General features: G+C 46.7%; 1 long non-coding RNA gene across 1 annotated transcript; it reads left to right on the top strand.

The window, feature by feature from the left end:
* The first annotated feature begins 2,807 nt into the window (after positions 1–2,807).
* LOC115086171 lies at positions 2,808–22,562 on the top strand. Its single transcript, XR_003855122.1, has 3 exons — positions 2,808–2,878; positions 3,094–3,219; positions 22,485–22,562. It is a non-coding gene; the product is annotated as an uncharacterized LOC115086171 (long non-coding RNA).
* The last annotated feature ends 2,072 nt before the right edge of the window (positions 22,563–24,634 follow it).

The following is a 24,634-nucleotide window of genomic DNA, read 5'->3' as shown; positions in this document are numbered from 1 at the left end:
TAAGCAGAGGCCCAAGGCCACAGAGCAAGACAGGTAAGCGAGAAGCCCAGAGGCGCACAAGATAAGTAACAGGAGGCTAAAGCAGGGAGCCCAAGGGAACTCAATGCCAAAGCACTGAGGCATGGGCTAGGCAGGGTTAAGTAGGGAGTTCGGGACATGGAAAAGATAGGTAGGTCAGACTGGGCCAGCCAGGGGAGCTTGCTCATGAGGGGCCTCTGGTGGTGAGGAGGCTGCACAGCAGCCATAGTCGTAACAGGGGTTTTGAGGCAGTAAGCCCTAGGGTTACCTGCTTAACTGGCTCTAGGTATTTTATCCTTTCCCTTTGCTCAGGACCCTGGGAAAAGGACATGTCTTTGAGCAATGCAATATAGGCAGAGACCTAATTGTCTGCATTGTCTCTTCTCTTTGGGTGCCAGGTGACAGCCGCCCAATTGCATGGGTTCCTTTGGTGGCAGGGTCATGCGTGTGGCAGCCTCCATCAGGACCAAGGATTGAAGTAGTGGTGCTTGGGTAATTTTTCTCCTTGCGGAGCGGTTCTCTTGGTCTTCCTCTTTTAGGTATCGATCTATCTTCCTGGTCAGTTCGTTGAGCACTTCTAGTGTGATAGGCAACTCTCAGGCAGCAACTTCATCTTTAATCAGTGGCACAAAACCTTCAATAAAGATGGTGAGCAAGCTAACTCCATGCCATTTCAGCTCTGTTGCCAGGGTCCTAAACACAATGGCATACTCTGTAAATGTGCTGGAGCCCTGGTGGAGATACAGTAGATTGGGCCCATTGTGGCCATTCGGCCTCACTCCTCAATGATTGTCTGGAAGTGGCCCATGAATTGTTGTAGGTTAAGTGCAGAGGATCTGTATGCTCCCAGAGGGGAGACCCATACTAAGATCTTCCCATCCAATAACGAGAGAATGTAGGTGGTTTTCGTCAAATTGTCAGGGAATAATGGCGTTTGCAGAGTAAAGTGCATCTGGTACTGGTTGGGATCCCTGGAGTACCGGGTTGGGGCTGATAGTTGCGGTACATGAAAGCTAATAACTGGTAGCGGTCCTGGTAACGCTATTGGTGGAGGCGGGGTGGCGGGTACGATCAAGGTGTTCAAATGCACAGTGAGTCAATTCCAAGGCCAATCTGTATTGCTTGCAATTTCTAGGCTAGGCCAGGAATGGCCTTCAGTGCAGACAAGTCTGCCGGGTCCATGGCCTCGGAAATCTGTTCTGGACATCAACCCTTGGGCCGAGGTGGAGTTAGCTGAGGCAGGGGTCCAACTGTAGCTTCACCTATAACAACCCTCGTTCTCCTTATGTTGAGCCCTCAGGTGCCAGGGCCAGCAGGTTTTAGGCAGAAGCCTCTGCTAATGAGCTGGAGATCAGTAGAGCTGGTTGGGTCACAAGCCAGAGTCTGAGGCAGGCTAGGTATGGGCATAGTCAAAAAGCAATTGAAGGTCAGTGGCAGGCAGAAGTCAAACATGGTCAAAAATCAGGTTGTCAGTGGCAAGCAGAGCTCAGGCATAGTTTTGAGTCAAGCAGTGTCAGCGGCAGGCGAAGTTCAAGTGTAGTCATGAATCAAGCCAAGGTCAGAACCAGAGATCTGTCCAAGGAAAAGTGGGACAGAGAGGCAGGCAGGGAGATGAGGAGCAGCACAGGCAGGCAGGTGAAGATGCAGAAGACACTGAAGAGCTGAAGACTGACCACAAGACGAGGACCAGACAAAGAACTGAAAGTTGACTAGGATGAAGATGAAGACCAAGAGCACAGGAATGAAGACCAGAAACACAGGCAGGAATGCTTTTGCTCATGTTGCAGTAGTGGACCTATTGCCGAGGCACTGGAGCAGAGTCAAGGGAGGCCTTTTATAGGTCTTAGTGTCAGACATAATCTTCAGGGGCTGCTGAGCTTTTCCTACTGCGGCCCCTTTAAGGCTTGGAAAGAGCCGTGCAGGCACGCCTAGGGTGGGCACACCATGCAAGAGGCATCAGCAGCATCTCACTGTGATGGAGAAGGACAGCTGGTCTGGGGTTAATAGGCGACGGCAGCCCACCTCATATGCTGGGCTAGGCTGGAGGTAAGAACGGAGGTCCGTAAGACAGCCCACAGACTACTGCTCACAAATGGCCTTATTTGTCCCATTTTACACATTTGTTTTAAAGGAATACACATTCCTACCAGTATGTAATAATTCTCCGACTCGTTCAACACTAATCCAGAGCAAGAAATACCGGGAAGAATCTACCTTAATACAAATCAAAATAACCCGGACCAGTTACCCTATACACGGGACTAAGTATCAGAATATTCTAAGTGCTCTTAAGAATAATCTGCAGGCTCTTGCCCGCAATGGGCTTCAACCAGCATTCATACCACTGAGCACATGGTTCTCATGTCATTTACTCATTCCCTTTCTATACTACCCCAAGCTATTTAACATTCATTTTTATTTATATTAATAACAAAATTATCTCAATATCTAAAAAGCTATTTGCAACTTATCTTTTAAACTGCACTTAGAATATTCTGATATTTATTCCCGTGTATAGGTCAGGGTTATTTTGATTTGTTTTAGGGTAAATTCTCCGACTACCATGAAATGTGCAGCTAACCTTTTATTAGGAATTCACATCAGTTCAGACTTGATATCCAGCCAGCCACTGCTCTGCTTCCTATTCAATCATTTGCAGGTATAAATGTCTCCACACAGGGACATAAACCATTGTCATTGTTAAGAAACTATCTGCCAATTATCTACTCTAGAAGCATCTAGGGACGGCTTAATCATCAACCCCTAACACCACGTTATAACATCTCTCTCTTGTTACAGCTGGGAGCAAGCCCTTCTGAACTGCTTGCCCCCACTCACAAGAACCGATCAGCCACGAGAGGTAGAAAAGCAATATCAGCTCAGAAGAGCTTCCCTGATGCCCTCGCAGCCCTGCTTTCCCAGAGGGAAAAGAGGCAGCCATGCTGAGGGGGGGGGGGGGGGGAGGGGCGCGGTGATGCTCCTAGACCCTTTCACTGTGCCCATTCCTTCTGTGATCTTTCACTGTATCTCCCTCCAGACGGGAGCTAATTGACCTGCTGCTCCTTTCCCTATCAGCTGCCCCACACTGGAATCACTTCTGCCACAACTACTGGCGGCTGTCTTTAGGCCTGTGCAGGTGCGACCACCGTGAGGCATCTCTAGCTGCAGGGCCCAGTGTGGCCCCGAAAACCTGGATGCGTGGTGAGTATCAAAAAGACCTCAATATATAATTCTGCTACATACTCAGAAAACAACAAGCAACATACTCACAAGGCGATCAGACTGGATATTTCATTGCTGCTTTCTCAGTCCTGTTTTTCCCTCTGGGCCCCCTTGTAACTACTGGGGGCAGTGAAGAAGGGATGATGTGCCCCCGCTCATACTCTGGACAAAGTGTTTTCTCTCTTGGCTGTGCCGAATCCTCAGAATTTCTGAAACTTCTTTAGTTCACTCTGGAAAACAAATGCAAGAAAACAAGGTTTAGCATATGCTGTACTAAATTCTTTCATCTAATTTCACATTTCTGCTTACCTTTCCCTTCAGCAAATTGGCACATCAACAATGTTTACTGATCCCAAAACCAGATAGTTTTGAGCTCTGCCTCTTCTTTTCTCTTAAATGAGTGGTAAAGAAGCTTTCAAGGGCTTGTGAGTATCACGGACCACAGTAAGGAAAAGTAGCTATGGCTTTGTGATTCTACCACCAGCTGATATCACCATGTGTGTGACTAGTTAGGCAATGAACATTTTTTAATATGATGCAGGGCATCCATAAGGTTAGCGCTGGTAGTCATTTCAACAGTCCTCATCTAATATAGCAAAGTTCACCCTGTAAGAGGACTTCCTGCCTTATGTTGCCCCAATAGGGTGTGAACAGCAATTATTTCTGTTTTGTTTCAGGGGGATCCATTTTTCTTTTTCATTTTGTTTTGTTTTACATTTTTGTGCACACAAACTGTAAATAGAACAATTTTATTCTGCATGCACTATTTGCATTATGCACACACTATTTGCAAACCGCACACACAAAAAATCAGAAAACAAAATGAAACAAAAAAAAAAACCTTTGTCGGCATTTTGTTTTGTTTTATTTCGAGATGAAGCAAAATGAAACTGCCTACCAATCCCAGCACCCAGTACTGGAGGGCAGTTGCATGCACAGTCTTCACAGCCAGATTGAATCCAGATATACAGACCCATACATTGCAGCCCCTTCATCCATGTCCCACCACAGAAGACACTGCTTAACTAAATCTGAGTGGCATTATTTTAAGTCCAAATTTGCTCATCATAAGAACATAAGAACATAAGAAAATGCCATACTGGGTCAGACCAAGGGTCCATCAAGCCCAGCATCCTGTTTCCAACAGTGGCCAATCCAGGTCATAAGAACCTGGCAAGAACCCAAAAACTAAGTCTATTCCATGTTACTGTTGCTAATGGCAGTGGCTATTCTCCAAGTGAACTTAATAGCAGGTAATGGACTTCTCCTCCAAGAACTTATCCAATCCTTTTTTAAACACAGCTATACTAACTGCACTGACCACATCCCCTGGTAACAAATTCCAGAGTTTAATTGTGCGTTGAGTAAAAAAGAACTTTCTCCGATTAGTTTTAAATGTGCCCCATGCTAACTTCATGGAGTGCCCCCTAGTCTTTCTACTATCCGAAAGAGTAAATAACCGATTCACAAGGCCCAGACAGTTCTCTCAATAATTCTTTCCTCTGTCATGCATTGCCATTGCACTTTCCTATTGTCTTGGAAAAGAGTCATTTTCTAATTTTTTGTTAGATTTGGGCCCAAATGTTCTATGAGCTCTTTCTCGCTCATATTTTTCCAGGTCTTTCTTGTTTAATACTTCAGAAACAATTTTCTTAACCAGGGCTTTCATGCCTACTCCTTCATTCGCTTCCAGAACCCCCACAATTCTTATATTATTCCTGTATGAGCCCATGCTAAGATGAAAGAGGCTTTTTGTATGTTCCGGTATATTGCTGGCCCTTTTCTTTCATTAATAAGATGAAAATATTGTCTGCCCCACCCAATCTCTTTTAAGTTTTTGATGTCTGATGTATGAGAGAGATCTGCCTCTGGGGAGGAATGCATTAATCCCTTGAATTTTTGATGTGGTTTATGACTTTATGTTTTATGAAATAGTTAAATCCATTTACATTCCACAATAAAATAATATATCTGTGAATTATTTGTGACAGGTTCTTTATCTTAGTTCAGTATTTGGTATCAAAGCCTGCAAAGAATCCAGTTTATCATTTAAAGTATATAAACTGAATAGCTAAGGCAGGAAAAAGTCCTCCCAAAATAAATGCTGAAATCTTATTAACAACAAATGTACCCATCTCTTGACAAAAGTTGTATTTAGCGAACATTGTTGGACAAAGAACTCAATTCATCAAGGGGTTTTTCTCACTGACAAATAATGGAAGACTATCTGAGTGCCTCATTTCCAAAGTTCCCCAAGGTTAATATAGTGGGGCATTATAGTGAGAGAAAAAGAATGAAAAGCAAAGATATAACAAAAATACAATAACAAAAGAAATAATCAAACATTATTACTTTACCAAACAATACAGTTCAAATATCAATATCATTATTTATATCACACTTTTCCAGCAAGAGAGTTTAAAGCATGTTATAAAGGGATTTGGTTATAGCAGTTTAAATATATAAGGATTAAAGACAAGGGGATCAAGTAGTAATAAGGCATTATAGAATACAGTAAGGCATTATAGAACAATATACAGTGATTAAGGATCCAATATATGAAAAAACATTACTATGAGAGTACATAAGAGTTTATGGTCACTTTAATATGGGTTTAGACCAGGAGCAGATTGACCTATCGGGGGATCTGGCATCCCCCAGTAGGCCGTTGCACTGATCACATGGTCTGCTGAGAGGGGCCGTGGCAGAGTGCAACTCAACTAGCTGGAAGAACAGCTCGGCGGGGCCGCAACTCAAACCGCAGTGGCTCGATGAAGGGCTCAGCAGGGCTTCAACAGAGTTCTACCTGCTGCCTGCTGTGGCCCGAAGAGAAAGGCCTACCTGGCTGGAATGACGCATCTAGAAGTTGCAGGGCCACCAGGACCACTGACCTCCTCCCACCTGTCTTCCAGCAGTAAATAAGGAGCAGCGCTAGCATGGCCAAGGCCCAGCAGAAAGGAGGAGGCCTAAGGTATATGTGTATGAGAGAGAGCATCTGTATGTCTATGTGTATGAAAAAAAGAGCCTGTGTGTGTATATGAGACTGCCTGTGTGTGCATGAGAGAGAGGGAAGAATTTGCATGTGTTCATGAGAGAAAGGGGAGAACATAAGAACATAAGAAAATGCCATACTGGGTCAGACCAAGGGTCCATCAAGCCCAGCATCCTGTTTCCAACAGTGGCCAATCCAGGCCATAAGAACCTGGCAAGTACCCAAAAACTAAGTCTATTCCATGTAACCATTGCTAATGGCAGTGGCTATTCTCTAAGTGAAATTAATAGCAGGTAATGGACTTCTCCTCCAAGAACTTATCCAATCCTTTTTTAAACACAGCTATACTAACTGCACGAACCACATTCTCTGGCAACAAATTCCAGAGTTTAATTGTGCGTTGAGTAAAAAAGAACTTTCTCCGATTAGTTTTAAATGTGCCCCATGCTAACTTCATGGAGTGTCCCCTAGTCTTTCTACTATCCGAAAGAGTAAATAACCAATTCACATCTACCCGTTCTAGACCTCTCATGATTTTAAACACCTCTATCATATCCCCCCTCAGTCGTCTCTTCTCCAAGCTGAAAAGTCCTAACCTCTTTAGTCTTTCCTCATAGGGGAGTTGTTCCATTCCCCTTATCATTTTGGTAGCCCTTCTCTGTACCTTCTCCATCGCAATTATATCTTTTTTGAGATGCGGCGACCAGAATTGTACACAGTATTCAAGGTGCGGTCTCACCATGGAGCGATACAGAGGCATTATGACATTTTCCGTTTTATTCATCATTCCTTTTCTAATAATTCCCAACATTCTGTTTGCTTTTTTGACTGCCGCAGCACACTGAACCGACGATTTCAATGTGTTATCCACTATGACACCTAGATCTCTTTCTTGGGTTGTAGAACCTAATATGGAACCCAACATCGTGTAATTATAGCATGGGTTATTTTTCCCTATATGCATCACCTTGCACTTATCCACATTAAATTTCATCTGCCATTTGGATGCCCAATTTTCCAGTCTCACAAGGTCTTCCTGCAATTTATCACAATCTGCTTGTGATTTAACTACTCTGAACAATTTTGTGTCATCTGCAAATTTGAGTATCTCACTCGTCGTATTTCTTTCCAGATCATTTATAAATATATTGAACAGTAAGGGTCCCAATACAGATCCCTGAGGCACTCCACTGTCCACTCCCTTCCACTGAGAAAATTGCCCATTTAATCCTACTCTCTGTTTCCTGTCTTTTAGCCAGTTTGCAATCCATGAAAGGACATCGCCACCTATCCCATGACTTTTTACTTTTCCTAGAAGCCTCTCATGAGGAACTTTGTCAAACGCCTTCTGAAAATCCAAGTATACTATATCTACCGGTTCACCTTTATCCACATGTTTATTAACTCCTTCAAAAAAGTGAAGCAGATTTGTGAGGCAAGACTTGCCCTGGGTAAAGCCATGCTGACTTTGTTCCATTAAACCATGTCTTTCTATATGTTCTGTGATTTTGATGTTTAGAACACTTTCCACTATTTTTCCTGGCACTGAAGTCAGGCTAACCAGTCTGTAGTTTCCCGGATCGCCCCTGGAGCCCTTTTTAAATATTGGGGTTACATTTGCTATCCTCTAGTCTTCAGGTACAATGGATGATTTTAATGATAAATTACAAATTTTTACTAATAGGTCTGAAATTTCATTTTTTAGTTCCTTCAGAACTCTGGGGTGTATACCATCCGGTCCAGGTGATTTACTACTCTTCAGTTTGTCAATCAGGCCTACCACATCTTCTAGGTTCACCGTGATTTGATTCAGTCCATCTGAATCATTACCCATGAAAACCTTCTCCATTACGGGTACCTCCCCAACATCCTCTTCAGTAAACACCGAAGCAAAGAAATAATTTAATCTTTCTGCGATGGCCTTATCTTCTCTAAGTGCCCCTTTAACCCCTCGATCATCTAACGGTCCAACTGACTCCCTCACAGGCTTTCTGCTTCGGATATATTTAAAAAAGTGTTTACTGTGAGTTTTTGCCTCTACAGCCAACTTCTTTTCAAATTCTCTCTTAGCCTGTCTTATCAATGTCTTACATTTAACTTGCCAATGTTTATGCTTTATCCTATTTTCTTCTGTTGGATCCTTCTTCCAATTTTTGAATGAAGATCTTTTGGCTAAAATAGCTTCTTTCACCTCCCCTTTTAACCATGCCGGTAATCGTTTTGCCTTCTTTCCACCTTTCTTAATGTGTGGAATACATCTGGACTGTGCTTCTAGAATGGTATTTTTTAACAATGACCACACCTCTTGGACATTTTTTACTTTTGTAGCTGCTCCTTTCAGTTTTTTTCTAACAATTTTTCTCATTTTATCAAAGTTTCCCTTTTGAAAGTTTAGCACGAGAGCCTTGGATTTGCACACTGTTCCTTTTCCAGTCATTAAATCAAATTTGATCATATTGGGGTAGATTTTAAAAAGCATTTACTCGAGCAAAACTGGTTTTTGCTCGAGTAAATACACTTTACTCAAGTAAGTGGGCTTTTCAAAATTGCTACAATATATGCCATTGAATTGTCCATAGGATTTACTCAAGTAAGTGCACTTTACTCGAGTAAATAGCTTTTGAAAATTGCTACGATAGTATGTCACATTTACATGCGTAACTCCTTTGAAAATGACCCCCATTATGTTCACTATTGCCAAGCGGCCCCACCACCGTTACCTCTCTCACCAAGTCCTGTGCTTCACTGAGAATTAGATCTAAAATTGCTCCCTCTCTCGTCGGTTCCTGAACCAATTGCTCCATAAAGCTATCATTTATTCCATCCAGAAACGTTATCTCTCTAGCGTGACCCGATGATACATTTACCCAGTCTATATTGGGGTAATTGAAGTCTCCCATGTGTGAGAACTTGCATGTGTGCATGAGAGACAAAGAGAGCCTGCATGAGAGCACTTGTATGAGTGTATGAAAGAAAGAGCCTACATAAATGCATAAGACAGAGTGCCTGCATGTATATTGAGAGACAGAGAGCCTGCATGTGTGTTGAGAGACAGAGGACCTGCATGATTGTTTGAGAGAGAGCGCCTGCATGAGTGTTATGCGAGAGAGCGAGCCTGTGTGTGAGCCTGAATGTGTGTATGAGAGACAGCGAGAGCCTGCATATTTATATGAGAGAACGACTGCATGAGTGTTTAAGAGAGAGAGAGAGCCTGTGTGGTGAGCCTGAATGTGTGTATGAGAGACAGAGAGAGCCTACATATGTATGAGAGAGAGAGCGCATGCATTAGTGTATGAGAGAGAGAAAGCCTATGTGTGAAGGAGAGAGACAGAGGATACAGATTTTGAGCCCCCCCCCCCCTTCCCCCAAATTGACAATAATCTCTGGGTGAGTGGAAATCAAAAGATCCTGGTATTTATTTATTTTATGGTATGGAGAGCTGGAGATTTTTTAATCCTATTTTACATTTGGGGGTGTTATTTCATGTGTCTACAGATTTGAAATAGTGTAGTGGTATTTGGAAAATATTAGAACACATTTAAATGACATTTTGCAATTATCAGATGTTTGTGGCTTGTTTTGACATGAGGAAGTCAGATACCCCGTGGGCTGGTTTTGAAAAAAATCCCCTGGACAGGTATTTTCCTGCAATCTGCCCTTGGTTCAGACTATATTCTAACTGGGATTGTTGTGATCTTCCTGCACATAGTGCCCTAACCCTGATACCGGGAGTGTTGTGATCTTCCTGCACACAGTGCCCTATCCCTGATACTGGGAGTGTTGTGATCTTCCTGCACACAGTGCCCTATCCCTGATACTGGGAGTGTTGTGATCTTCCTGCACACAGTGCCCTATCCTTGATACTGGGAGTGTTGTGATCTTCCTGCACACAGTGCCCTATCCCTGATACCGGGAGTGTTGTGATCTTCCTGCATGCAGTGCCCTAACCCTAATACCGGGAGTGTTGTGATCTTCCTTCACGCAGTGCCCTATCCCTGATACTGGGAGTGTTGTGATCTTCCTGCACACAGTGCCCTAACCCTAATAACGGGAGTGTTGTGATCTTCCTGCATGCATGCCCTAACCCTGATACCGGGGGTGTTGTGATCTTCCTGCACACAGTGCCCTAACCCTGATACCGGGAGTGTTGTGATCTTCCTGCACTGAGCAGGGATATGGCACTGCTTGCAGGAAGATCACAACACTCCCTGATTCAGGGATATGGCACTGATATGGCACTGCTTGCAGGAAGATCACAACACTCCCTGATTCAGGGATATGGCACTGATATGGCACTGAGTGCAGGAAGATCACAACACTCCCGGTATCAGGGATAGGGCACTGTGTGCAGGAAGATCACAACACTCCCGGTATTAGGGATAGGGCACTGCATGCAGGAAGATCACAACACTCCCGGTATCAGGGTTAGGGCACTGTGTGCAGGAAGATCACAACACTCCCAGTATCAGGGATATGGCACTGAGTGCAGGAAGATCACAACACTCCAGGTATCAGGGATAGGGCACTGTGTGCAGGAAGATCACAACACTCCCGGTATCAGGCATAGGGCACTGTGTGCAGGAAGATCACAACACTCCCGGTATCAGGGATAGGGCACTGTGTGCAGGAAGATCACAACACTCCCAGTATCAGGCATAGGGCACTATGTGCAGGAAGATCACAACACTCCCGGTATCAGGGATAGGGCACAAGTTCTAGTCACATTGACTGATCACATTACTTTTTTTGTCAAGCTACCAACTGTTTCCATCTCCCATCCCCCATATATTGTCAGTGGGAACCTTGGTAACATGAATAAATAAGAGGGCAGCCAATAGGAATACATATTCATTCCTAAACTGACCTTAACTGACCTGAAAAGTGTCAAATTGTATCATTTTCTTTTAGTGCGCACTAACAATGGTTAGTGCGCACTAACTCCCGTTAGTGCGCACTAATCGGAAAAACCGATTTTTTTAGCTAAAAAATCGTGCCAAACACGATTTTCTTCTCCTGCCAGATGATTTTGATCGTTAAGACGATCGGGCACACGATTCACATCTCTAGTATGCACATGTGTATTATAGATGCTTTGATCATTTTTCCCTATGTTATAGAAATATTATAAGACAAATTTTAAAAGCCCTACAAATGCCAAAACCAGAAGTCGGGTCGGCAGGCACCGTGTGGATTTTAACAAGTATGCGTATTCGCATGTTTCTCCCAATATGCACACAAAATTTTTTTTCAAAAAAGGGGTGGGTTGTGGGCATAGTCTGGGCAGTTCCTAGATTTCTCAGTGAAACCTGCATATAAGTATTTATGTGCACAAGCTTGCGCCGGGGTCCCCAACTGCGTAACTTTATTTCTGCTACAGATGACATGTATGTCAACAATAAAAACTAGGGTAGTCAGCGGGGTTATAAGGGTTGGGGCTAACAGGGTAAAATGTAGGCTAGTTAACTAGGAGCGTTAAGGAATCCTATCCTTTACCTGGGTGAACTGGGAACGAACTGGGGAAACTGCACGCATGTCTATTAAAATCCCCCCACTTGCATGGTAGAGGCAAGCAGTATTTGCGAGGACTTACACGCAGCCATATAAAATTCTGCACACATGTATGTACATACAGCTTATTTTATACACATACTCACATGCTCCTTCACATGCTCTTGCACACATTCACATGCTCTCTCTCTCTCTCTCTCTCCCTGGTACATACAGGCAAGAGCAGCCTCCTTTTTGAACTTGCACAGTGTCTCTCTCACACTCACACATTCCTTGTCTCTCTCATTTATGCTCTGTCTCACATACACATGCACACATGCTCTATCTCTCACACACACACATACATACTTATGCTCTGTCAGTAGTCTATAGGTACACTGTCAATCAAAATTGACATCAGTCAAACAGCATTCACTTCCATTCTAAGCCCCGCCCATTCTCCGCCCACTCCCATAGAAGTGAATGGGGTGTAGTCCTGCCCCATTCTACCCCCGACCATGCCCCCTCATGCCCCTTCAGCCCTTGGCCACACCCATAGCTCCGCTCCAGCCACGTCCATGCTTCTCCCCCTAATAGAAGTGAATGGAGTGGCCCCTTCCATGCCCCGACCCCAAACCAAACCCCTATGATGTCACTGGTGGCCACGGCCATGATCCGCCCCAAGCCAAACCCCCAATGATGTCACAGGTAAGAAATCACCGGAAGTTGAACCCCTCACCACACCCCCCCTCACCACACCCCCTAGAACATCATCAGAAAGGGCCCTGTTGCTTTTTAATGATGACAGAATTAATGGACTCTGGCTGTTTTTGATGATCTCACCACAAGTACAATTCAAAACCCAACCCATCCCCCAAAAAAGTGTTCCCTAGAACATCATCAGAAATATCCCTGTTACTTTTTAATGATGAGCCGGAAGCATGCTTTTTTTTTCTATCCCCTCTGTTTTAAATGTTACTAGCTGTGAGGTGGCAGGAAGCTGTCTCTCATTCTGTACACAGAGACAGGGAGACTCTCCCTCCCCTTCCCTCCTCCTCTCACTGTAGCTACGCATGCCCCAATGTCCCCTATCCTGGCAGAGTGAAATTTCAGCAAAGGATAATTAACAGCAGGGTATTGGGTATTGGAAATTATAGGACATTAAAAGAGAATAAAACAGGATTTTGTTTTCTTTAAAAAAAACAGGCCTCTGTGTTTACAGCCATACAAAAGAGATTTGCACAGGCAGATCTTAAATAAAATTTATTATGAACCAGGCACTCCCTGCTATTAATCATACTTTTTGTACATTATAAAAGGATCTGCTCACATTTCACTCTGCATGTCTGCCTGGTGCGGTCATTGGGCATGTGTATTTACACTCAGGGGGAGGAGGGAAGAGGAAAATAGAGAGAGCTTCCTGCTATGTCATAGCTAATATTAATAACATTTCACGCTGTATACCAGCCAAGCAGGCTATTTGGGCATGTATTAGAGATGAGAATCGGAACCGGCGCCATCTTTAAAAATGGCGTGGGCCATCCAGTGCTCCTACCATGTGACAGGGGCCGGCCAATGGCACGGATACCTTGTCACATGGTAAGGGCAAAGGGCCATCGGCACCATTTTGATTAGTGGCAGCCGATGGCCCGGGAGCGGGAGATTGCTCCCGGGACCCCCACTGGACCACCAAGTACCTGTAAAATGTTTTTTGGGGGGTCAGGAGGGTGGGGGAAGCAAAGGGATTAGTTTTAAAGGGTCGGGGTGGGTTTAGGGGTTATTTTTGTGTGCCATTTTTCCCACCCTCCCCCAAAACAATAAGAGAACCCCCACGATCAATATTGTGGGGGTTTCCTATCATTTCGGGGGAGCCCCCGATTTCTGACGATTTTGAAAATATCGATGATATTTTCAATCGTCCGAAGCTCGATTCACATCCCTAGCATGTATATTTACAATAAGGGGAGGAGGGGAGGGGGGAAGAGAGAGAGTTTCCTGTTACATTACAGCTAGTAACCTTTAAATCTAGGGTCAGAAAATCCTGTTTACAGCTCTGTCACCACCCCTAGTAGCAATTACTTGGAATTGCAGTGTAGTTATCATAAAGCAGAAAGGGTCCATTAATTTTGTCATCATTAAAAGCGACAGAGCCATTTCTGATGACATTTTAGGCAGTGTATTTTTTTTGGTGTGTGTGGGGGAGGAGAGGGTGGGTTGGACTTCCGGTGATGTCATCATAAGGCAGTCAATGGTCATTTCTAGTGACATCATAGGGGGTGTGGTTTGGGATGGGGCATGTTTTGGGGTAAAAGGGGGTGGAGCTTAGGGTGGAGCATGGGAGGGGATACTCCATTCACTTCTATGGAGTAGGAGGGGCATGGTAGAGATATGGGTGGGGTCAGGGTCAGGTTGGGGGTGGGATGGGGTATGGTTCAAAGCAAGACTTGGGTGGGGCCTACATCCATTCACTTATATGGGGTGGGAGGGGTGTGGGCAAATTTTGGGGTGGGAGTGGGTGGGGCTAAGCCAGACGTGAATGTTAACTGGGTGGGGATAAGCCAGAAGTGAATGCTAACTGGCTGGTATCAATTTTGAGTGATAGTGTACTCATTATACTATTGCCGATGATGAGCTGTTTTTTCTGTCCTTGATGCTGAATTTGTAGGAGTTGTGGTTACGTGTGTTTTGGTGGATCCTTGAGTGATGTGGAGATGACCCTGCCCATGGGGAGGAGCCTCGTGAGCAGCCACAGCACTGGGCTAGACTCTTATACACAAAACACAGAGTTTGAACTTTTATTAGACAGCTTGATGTTGGCCACCAGGTGGCAGTAGTGAGGCAGTCAGTAGTTGCAGTCTCAGGGACTTCGGCAGAGGGAGCCCTTCTCTCCTAGATGATGTCAGGAGGTTCCGCAGCAGGTCTCCCAGTGAGGAGATACTGTGGATGAGATAGACTGAGAGATTAGAGTACTCACTCGGTGTTAGCTGTAGGTATGCGATTCCACCAGATAAGTTGTAGAAGGTACAGGCACCGAGGCAGGGAGAGCAGGCCCTCAAGGAGCGAGTACCTGTTCCCTGTAAGGCACATGAAATAACGCAGAGGGCCCCCGAGGAGCGGGTACCCAGGTTAGTTGATACCCCGAAGGAGGGAGAGCTTCCAGCGGCAGCACGGAAGCAGCAGAATAGCGTAGACAGGAACAGATTTGAGTCCTTGCTAACTCAACGAGCTAGCAAATTTGTGAAGGTAATATACCCGGATGGTGTGATGTCAGGATGAGGGAACGCCCTCGAGGTTCGCACCAAGGGTGGTACAAAGACGTGGGTTGCGCGCGCGCACCCTAGTAGGTACCTGGGAGGAGCAATGACGGGAGGCTGCACTACAGCCATTCTGGGAATGCCAGAGAGATCAGCTTGTAGACGCTGCAGTAGCCATCTTGCCCAGGTAAGCGGGAGGAGCCAAGAATAAGGTGAGGCAAGTGGGGCGAAGCCGTCGAAGACCGACGGACGCAACAGTAGGCATGTGGATGTGGGCGAGCTGCTGCCTGACTGCCGAGGCTCAGGTTGCCACTTCCACTTCCTGAGCAGTGGTGTCACTGTCCTCACGCTTGCTTTTACTCCCCGCTCCTCCCCTCTGCCCTGACAACTCCACACCCCTCTGTCCTCTCTGTTTTGCCCTACCCTGCCTTCCTCCTCCCTCTACAGTCACCTGCTATACCCTTCCCCCTCTCCTATCTCTTCCCTGCTCTCTATCTCTACTCCTACTCCTCCTACAACTCCTGACCTCCTCTTCCCTCCTTCTCCTTCTTCTCCTCTCCCTCCTCACCCCATGCCTACCAAGATGCATCCTCTCCTCACTACTACTCACCACACCACTCATCGCCACTCCTCTGCACCTCGACACTCCTAAACACTCCTCCATACAAAGGCATAGACAAACTTGATAAATACACTAAAACATTCACACACAAATAGAGACGAGAGACGAAAGTAAAGGAAAACAGGTAAATGAAAATAGGACAACTCACTCAGGAACTCAATAGAGAAAGCTCCTAAACTCCCATTAACCACTAATTAACTCACCTCTTCTCCTCTCTTTCCAATGCCTGACATGCCCTCAAAGAGGCAGCTGCAGAAAGCCGGTATATATATAAAGAAAAAATTAACGTGCAACGCGTAAATTGACGCGTGACCCATAAAATGACATGCGATGCCTATACTGACGTGCGACGTAATAGTGCATCGCACATTGCAATAGATTATCGTGCGATGTGAAATTTACATGCGCAGTGTGGTATGTCCTTAATTTCCTTAACCACACCCATCTTTTATCACAGCCTGCGAAAGCACAATATTCTAGCTTTATTTACCGCAATTTTATGATTCTCGACCTAAGGGCCTCATTTTCTAAAGTATCGCAGGCCTGCGATACTTTAGAATATGAGGGGCGGGGGGCCGAAACGGGGGGAGGGCCTGTGCTAGCCGGCAGCGATCGCACCGTCGCGGTGCAATCGCTGCCGGTTTCGCACCCAATAGCGCCACCATAGGAGGTGTAGCTATTGGGAGCGAAAGCTGACGTGAAAAGGCACTTACCTTTTCGCTGTCCATGGCGTCGGCACAGAGTCGGTCCTCATTCTCACACAGTCTCTCTCTCTCACACATGCACATACAGGCTCAGGCTCTCGCACGTATATTCTATCTCACACACACAGCTCTCACTCTCAAATGCTCTCTCTCAAACATAAATACACAGTATCTCTTTCACATACTGTCTCAGACAAACACACATGTTCTGACTCTCACATGCTCTCACACAGACAGGCTCTGACTCTCACATGCTGTCTCAGACAAACACACAGGCTCTCACTCTCACATGCTGTCTCACACACTCACACACACACACACAGGCTTTCACATGCTGTCTATCGGATCATACAGACTCACTCCCACAGTCTCTCAACTCACTCTCTCTCCAATCTCTTAACTCACTATCATACACACACACACACACACACACACTCTACAGGGCCTCAGCCTCTCTCTTACTTCTTGGCCTCCTCTTCACGGGTCACCACAGGATGGGCTCTGCAATGGCCCTGATCTTCTTAGACCATTGCGTAGTAGGATACACAGTCACACTGCTACCGGGCATCCTTTTCTTGGGTTGCTGTGAGGAGGAAACCATGGCAGCCCTGCTACAAATGCTTCTGCTCCTCTACGCGTGGTTGATGCTCCTCCTCCTCCCTGCCTTCACGGCTCCGGCAACGATTTTCTTCCGAGACTGCGCAGGCAGGAAGATGGAGCAGCAGCTGGACATGAATTTTTCTTTGGGCTGTGGTATGATGAGCTGCAAGCCCCCTGCCCTCCCCCCCCCCCCCCCCCAGTACAAAACTGCTTCCTGCTTGTTCTGCTGCATGTGGATCCGATCCCACCGGCAGTGGAAGAATTTTGCTTTTTCTGCTGCCAGTAGACCAGGTCCCAGTAGAAACACAGGCCTCTTCCTGCTCCTGATGCCACCCCACTGGGTGTGCTGCTCTGTGCAAGGATTCTGAGTGTGGAAGTGGAAGCTAGATTCCACTTAGATAGTTGAGGAAAAGACAGGGACTTTGGAGGTCTTTCTCATTTCTTTCGACAGGTACCAGAAGCTCCCAACAACTGAAGAATGGCTGGGAAACAAACATCATATCACCAAAGCTGTAGCTGTTGTTATCACTTCTACTGCTATTCAGACAGATGTCCTGATCCACAGTGAGGAACTGGTTCAGTATGAAAGATGTCTGCAGATCAACTCCCTCTGGAAATGGATGGTGGAATTCAGAGAGGAGGTGGCAAGATTGAGAAGTATCTGGAAGAATGAAGACTACATCAATAAAATCATTATTGCGGTGTCAAAGATGGAAAACTCAAAGCACAGGGGAAAGTAAAACCGAACCACAAGATGACAGCTGGATCAAGATTGCTACACCATGACTTCAATTTCTCTTCTGCTGAAGAATGAGTATGCAGCCCTGGAAGCAGAGGAGGAGCTCCTAGGATGAAGAGAAACCTGCTCCTAGAATGAAGAGAAACCATCCCTGCTCCTCCCTTGCGGCGTCGGGCAGCCTTCCTCCGCGGCCGGGAATCCAAGATGGCCGCCGCCATCTTAGGCATGAAGCCGCGCCTCCTTGCTGAATTTAAAGGGACTTCGTCCCTTTAATTGCCTGCACCTGTTTCCAATGCACCAGACCAGGGCAAGTATATAAGGAGACTTCCTCTGCTCATTCCTTGACTTGGCAACGCCTCCTCGTTGTTTGAGTCTGCTTGCTTCAGTGAGTCTTCTTGTCCTTTGGATCCTTGTTTCCTGGTTCCTGTTTCGTCTCTGTGATTCCTGGTGTGTGACTTCAGATTGGCAAACGGTGATTCCTGGTGTGTGACTTCGGATTGGCAAGTGGCGATTCCTGGTGTGTGACTTCGGATTGGCAAGCGGTGATTCCTGGTGTGTGACTTCGGACTGGCAAGCGGCGATCCCTTGGTGTGTGACCTCGGATTGGTAAGCGACGACCCTCTGGCACTGGACCTTGGACCTCTTCTGGACCATCATCTCCAAGGGCCCACCTAAGTCCCAGCAGTCCGGGTCCTTACGGGCTCCTCCCGGGGGGACCGCGGGCTTCCAGTAGTGAAGCTCCAGTTAGCCCTTGCACCGACCTCACGACTCCTCGACCTATCAAAGGTCCACCTAAGTCCCAGCGGCCCAGGTCCCTACGGGCTCCTCCCGGGGGGACCGCAGGCTTCCAGTGGCGAAGACTGAGTTGGCTTCTCCAACGTCTCGACTCTTCACCTCCTCCACAGTCGCCTCAGTCTTCAGTGCCAAGGGTCAGCCAGTCACATCTTCTGTTCTGCCTCGCCTCCCAATGGGGAAACATCAGGATCCACCTCCTAAGGTATACCATCCTCCTGTCGGTCCAAGGGTTCACAAGCCTGATCATAACAGATTGCCAAGTCCATGAACCCAGCGGAGGCATCTGCCCACCAGGCCATTCCGGGAATGGCCCAGCTTATGATGGACCAGCAAAAGACCCTGGATGCCCTTGTTTCTGCAGTGGAGGGCCTGAACCAACGCTTCGAGGGGTTCGGGCCCATGAACCCCACTCTGCCGACCCCGCCTGTGGCTTCCAGGGGCCGCTCAGTAATCCGCCTGCCTACACCGCCACATTTCTCTGGGGAACCCCGGGCCTGCAAGGGTTTCATTAACCAGTGCAATATGCACTTCCACCTTCAGTCAGCCCCTTTTCCCGACGATGCTACCAAGACCACCTTCATTCTCTCTCTCCTCGAAGGGAAGGCCCTAGAGTGGGATTCCCCCCTGTGGGAATAGGATGACCCTGTTCTGAGTAATTTGAGAGAGTTCTGGGAGCTCTTCCGGATGAGCTTCGGTGATCCCACTCAGGAGGTTTCCGCCAGGCCCAAACTGCTTCAACTACGCCAAGGTTCAAGGATGCTGGCTGAATACACCATTGATTTCTGGACTCTTTCTTCGGAGCTTGGCTGGGGCCCCGACTGCCTATGAACCATCTTCCTTCAGGGGCTTAGCCCCAGAATCAAGGACGAGCTTGCGGGCCGGGAACTACCTAGGTCCTTGAACACCCTTATCGACCTGGCAGGGTGTACTGATAGGCGCCATCAAGAATGCCACCAAGAGGCCCAAACAACCACAAAAACCTCGACTCCTTCAAGACGCCCTCGACGCTCGCCTTCTCCCAAAGGAGAATTGGGATCCTCCCAAACATCGGTTGAAGAGCCCATGCAATTGGGCCGTGGGAAACTTTCCACACAAGAGCGCTGACAGCAAATTAGGAAAGGACTTTGCTTCTACTGCGGCGCAGCGGGCCAAGTAGCCACATGCCCGGCGCGGCTGGGAAACTCCCGGGCCTAGGACCTGAAGGAGGTCTCTTCCTGGGCCTAACCTCACCTGCACCTCCACTAACCGTACCAGTGGCACTAACGTCCGCAGACGGTGAGTTCCACACGTTAGCTCACTTGAAGATTCCACAGGTCCGTGTTCCAGCTCCATTGGTCATCTTATCGATTCAAGGCAAGCCCCTCCTGGGACAAGTGACACATATCACGGAAACCGTCCAGCTGAGGGTTGGGCTCCTTCACCGCGAGCGGATGCCCTTTCACATCCTGGAGCATTCCATACACCCTGTCGTCCTGGGTCTTCCCTGGCTTCAAGAACATGATCCCCAGTTTGACTGGAAAACCTTGCAGTTAACCCAATGGGGGCCGAATTGTCACCACAATTGCCTCCAACTGGTAATTCCAGTTCCATGCTCCACCGTGCTCGCCAGTCTTCAGGGCCTGCCGGTCTCCTATGCCAAGTACGCGGACGTCTTTTCCAAGCAAAAGGCCGAGATACTTCTGCCCCACCGGCCATTCTACTGTGCCATCAACCTGCTCCCTGGCACAGAACCTCCTCAGGGGTGCACCTATGCCCTTTCGCCTGTGGAGACGCAATCCATGACCCAATACATCAAAGAGAATCTGGAGAGGAGCTTCATCCGCAAATCAACATCCCCAGCAGGGGGTGGGTTCTTCTTCGTTGTGAAGAAGGATGAAACCCTTTGCCCTTGCATTGACTACCAGGGCCTGAATGCCATAATGGTCAATGACTGGTACCCCTTGCCCGGCCATCCATTGCTCCTACCATGTGACAGGGGCTGACCAATGGCACCGGTAGCCCCTGTCACATAGTAAGGTCAAAGGCTATCAGTGCCATTTTGAATACCAGCAGCCAGGGCATGAGTGCAGGAGATGGCTCCCGGACCCCCCGCTGGACCACCAAGGAGTTTTGGTAAGTCTTAGGGGGGTCAGGAGGGTGAGGGGTTGTAGTTAATTCAATTTTAGCTGGGAAACGAATAAGAATGAACGCATTAACGTATCGGGGGCCACCCTTGCCGAATGCAATGTATCTGCCCCCGATGAATACGAATTCCGAATGCAACGTATGGCGTCCCTCTGCACATCCCTAGTGTGCTATATGCCAGGTGCCAAAATCCAAGACATTATGGCAACATTGCCAAAAATCCTCAAGGCTACTATTATCTGATGTTGGTCATCAGTTGGTCATCATGTTGGCATGAATTATATTATTAGGTACCACATAGATCATATTAAATGTGACTTCATGGCTCTGGGAGAGAAAGCAAAGCAGATTGGTGCACAGGTAGTATTCTTCTTCATCTTTCCAGTCAAGAATAAAGGCTCACTGTTGTGATTCTGCCTGTTATGCATCTTCCCAACCACCAGAGGTCCTCAGGGAGCTGCCTTACCCTCTCTCCAGTCATAGCCAGCATGAGCTCATGACTCAGCAGGATCCAGACTACTTAACCCTGTCTCTGGTTGTGCTCGGTGCCTTGTCATTGAATCTACTCGGCTCCCTGCTTGTCCCCATATCTCTGAATGTTCTGTGGCTTTCCTAAGCCTTCTGTTCCAGTCTTGCTCTGTGACTTTCCTAAGCCTTCTGTTCCAGTCTTGCTCTGTGGCTTTCCCAAGCCTTCTGGTTTAGGTCTGCTCTGTGGTCTCCATAGACCTTTTGTTCTATCCCTGTCCTGGGCGTTTGCTTTCCTTGTTTGTTTTGGTTTGTCCAGTTCCTGTCTTATCCTGTCCTGTTCTGTTTATCCCAGCCTGCTTCAGTGTTCTATGCCTGCCTCTGATTCCGTCCTTGGCTCAGTTACAGTCTCCAGTCCAGCCTGACCTCAGTCTACAGCCCCTGCCTAAGTCCTGCCGGCTGCCAGAACCCAAGGGCTCAACCTGTGGAGGAAGTGGCTGGTATGGGCCAAAGATTCGCTAGCTTAGTTCTATCTTGCACTGTAGCCCTGGACTGTTCCACAATCTAGCTGGGTCCTTACCCACAACAGTGAGACAAGGCCATACCATCCCTATGACAGCGGGTCCAGGATTTCTTGCCTGTCTGGTAGGCCCATTGAAATGAATCCAAATTATTAGAACCTTCAGAATTTCCAGTGTTATATGAGTAAATCTTCCAGTCCTGCCATATAGGAGTCAAAAGGTGCACATTTCTGAATCCTATGCATCTAGAGACCTGTTTTAGATGTCCTATGCCTAAACTCAGTCCTGTTAAAATATCTGCTCTCCCAAAAAATTCCAGTTCCTAGAGCACAACCTTCTGTCCCTTGATACTGGGAATGCTAGGGAGTGCAAATGTATGAATTATATGTCTCTAGAGGGTCACCTTAAATGTGAGGTACTGACAAAATACCTGATCTTCCAAAAGCCTTCCAAAGAAAACTTGTTTCTGCCCTGGTTTCATATAACATGCATTTACAGCAAGCCCAAAATCAATCTGTAGTTAATATGCAGCAGCAGGCACTGAAAACTGAGAAACATGACCAGTGTTTAAAGTTACCTGTTTTAAATCTTTCTGAAGAAAATACATTTCAGCAGAACACACAAAAACACTGCAATCAGATTAAAGTAAATTATTTATTAGAGGACTTCAGTATTCCTGTAATCAGTAGCAGTAAGAAGAAAGCCCAGCAGCTGAAAACCAGTTCCTTCTTGGCTTTAATTAAAACTCTGTTCCAGGACCCTCTATGTTGCATAAAAGTTAATTCTCAATACCAAACTTTAGAAAAGGAAAAGCACTTTGATTCTGCCTCTAAAACATCTGCTCTGACTTTTCCTGAAAGTATCTCTGTGCAGAAAGCTGTGGATAAGAAAAGTATTCAGTTCCAGAGATTCCTGCTTATTAACTGCTCCTTGTATTCCAGATTCTTTTAACACCCTGCCTCCTGGTTCTACTAGAATTAACGGCTACGTCTGGCAGTATTACATCTCCAGCTCAAGGTAATTTATGTTTAAACCCAGCTTCTGAACAAGAAGTTGATGAAATCTGATTCAAAACTGCCTCTGCATTTTTCCCCCCCTGTTAAGTAATGTTGAAAGCCGTGCTCTAAGCTTGAAATTTCAGTTATGCCTAATCAGAAGCTAAACAGAGCTTGAACTCCACGGAAAGCAGACTGCACATTCTCCTTCCCAAGGTCTAATCCAGTGTTGCACACCACTCCACATTTTCTGCTTTCCTCTTCTGCAAAATACTCTTTGCCTGAAAAGGATCTGGTATTCTGCACCCAGACCTTGCCCTTAACTTCAGAAGAGAGCTCTAACCCTACTCCAGGTTCCATGTTTGTCTCAGATCCTGTCCTGAGTATTCCAGCCCTGCCAGAGGTATCCAGTTCCCAGCAACCCCAGGAGGGGGTGAAGCCAAGTCCAGGTACCTCAGGAGGAGTTCAGCCAAGTCTCACTACTAGGGATGTGAATCGTTTTTCAACGATTAAAATTATCGTCCGATAATGTTTATATCGTCTTAAATCGTTATAGAACACGATACAATAGAAATTCTAACGATTTATCGTTAAAAATCGTTAAATCGTGTTAGTGCGCACTAACTCGAGTTAGTGCGCACTAACTCCCCGTTAGTGCGCACTAACTCGATTTAGTGCGCACTAACTGAAAATGATACAAATAAACACTTTCCAGGTCACTGAAGGTCAGTTAGGAATGAATATGTGTTCCTATTGGCTGGCTGCCCTCTTATCTATTGATGTTACCAAGGTTACCACTGAGGTGATGGTTGGGGGGATGGGAAATGGAACTGGAAACTAACGAACACCAACAGAAAATGAAACAAAGTGTTCACACTTCCCAGGTCAGTAAAGGTCACTTAGGAATGAATATGTATGTATGTATTCCTATTGGCTGGCTGTGCTCTTATCTATTGATGTTACCAAGGCTAATACTGAGGTAATGGTTGGGGGGATGTGAAATGGAAACAGTTGGAAGCTTGACAAAAAAAGTAATGTAATGATCAGCACTCACGTGACTAGAACTTGTTTGTTTATTATTTTTGTTAGCAGGCACCTGAAATGCTAGTGCATGTTGAATTTGCCAATCACTGTGCATTTTAGAAAGGTGGTCCTGGCTGGAACTGTACACAGTTCAAATATATGTAATTGATTGTTGGTAAGTGTATTTTTTAAGTAGCCACACTGGCACAAGTATGTTTACTTTTCCTCCTACTTAACTCACTAGCTCAGCTTTGTAAGAAGGGCTTCTCTGCTTGTGTGTTGTTTTTGTTTGGTGTGAGGAGAGCAGAAACATCAGATCTTTATTCAATCTACTACAGTCATCTCTTACAGTGCCCTATCCCTATTAATACCAGGAGTGTTGTGATCTTCCTGCACACAGTGCCCTAACCCTGATACCAGTCTGAGACAGCTCCCTCCCTGCATTACTAGTGAGAGGCTGGCTTCACAGACAGGGGGGAGCTGCCTGACCCTCACTCCTGACTTCCCCCATGTCCCAGCTAGTGAATGGTGTGTGGGTGAGGGGGGGGGGGAGGATGGTGAAGTCTGAGACAGCTCCCTCCCTGCATTACTAGTGAGAGGCTGGCTTCACAGACAGGGGGGAGCTGCCTGACCCTCACTCCTGACTTCCCCCATGTCCCAGCTAGTGAATGGTGTGTGGGTGAGGGGGGGGGGAGGATGGTGAAGTCTGAGACAGCTCCCTCCCTGCATTACTAGTGAGAGGCTGGCTTCACAGACAGGGGGGAGCTGCCTGACCCTCACTCCTGACTTCCCCCATGTCCCAGCTAGTGAATGGTGTGTGGGTGAGGGGGGGGGGAGGATAGTGAAGTCTGAGACAGCTCCCTCCCTGCATTACTAGTGAGAGGCTGGCTTCACAGACAGGGGGGAGCTGCCTGACCCTCATTCCTGACTTCCCCCATGTCCCAGCTAGTGAATGGTGTGTGGGTGAGGGGGGGGGGAGGATGGTGAAGTCTGAGACAGCTCCCTCCCTGCATTACTAGTGAGGCTGGCTTCACAGACAGGGGGGAGCTGCCTGACCCTCACTCCTCCGGGGT

Source organism: Rhinatrema bivittatum, chromosome 2, assembly GCF_901001135.1.
Source record: "Rhinatrema bivittatum chromosome 2, aRhiBiv1.1, whole genome shotgun sequence".
In the NCBI taxonomy this organism is placed as follows: Eukaryota; Metazoa; Chordata; class Amphibia; order Gymnophiona; family Rhinatrematidae; genus Rhinatrema; species Rhinatrema bivittatum.
Note: the sequence above shows the minus strand (reverse complement) of the source record. Positions and strands in the feature narration are given on the sequence as shown.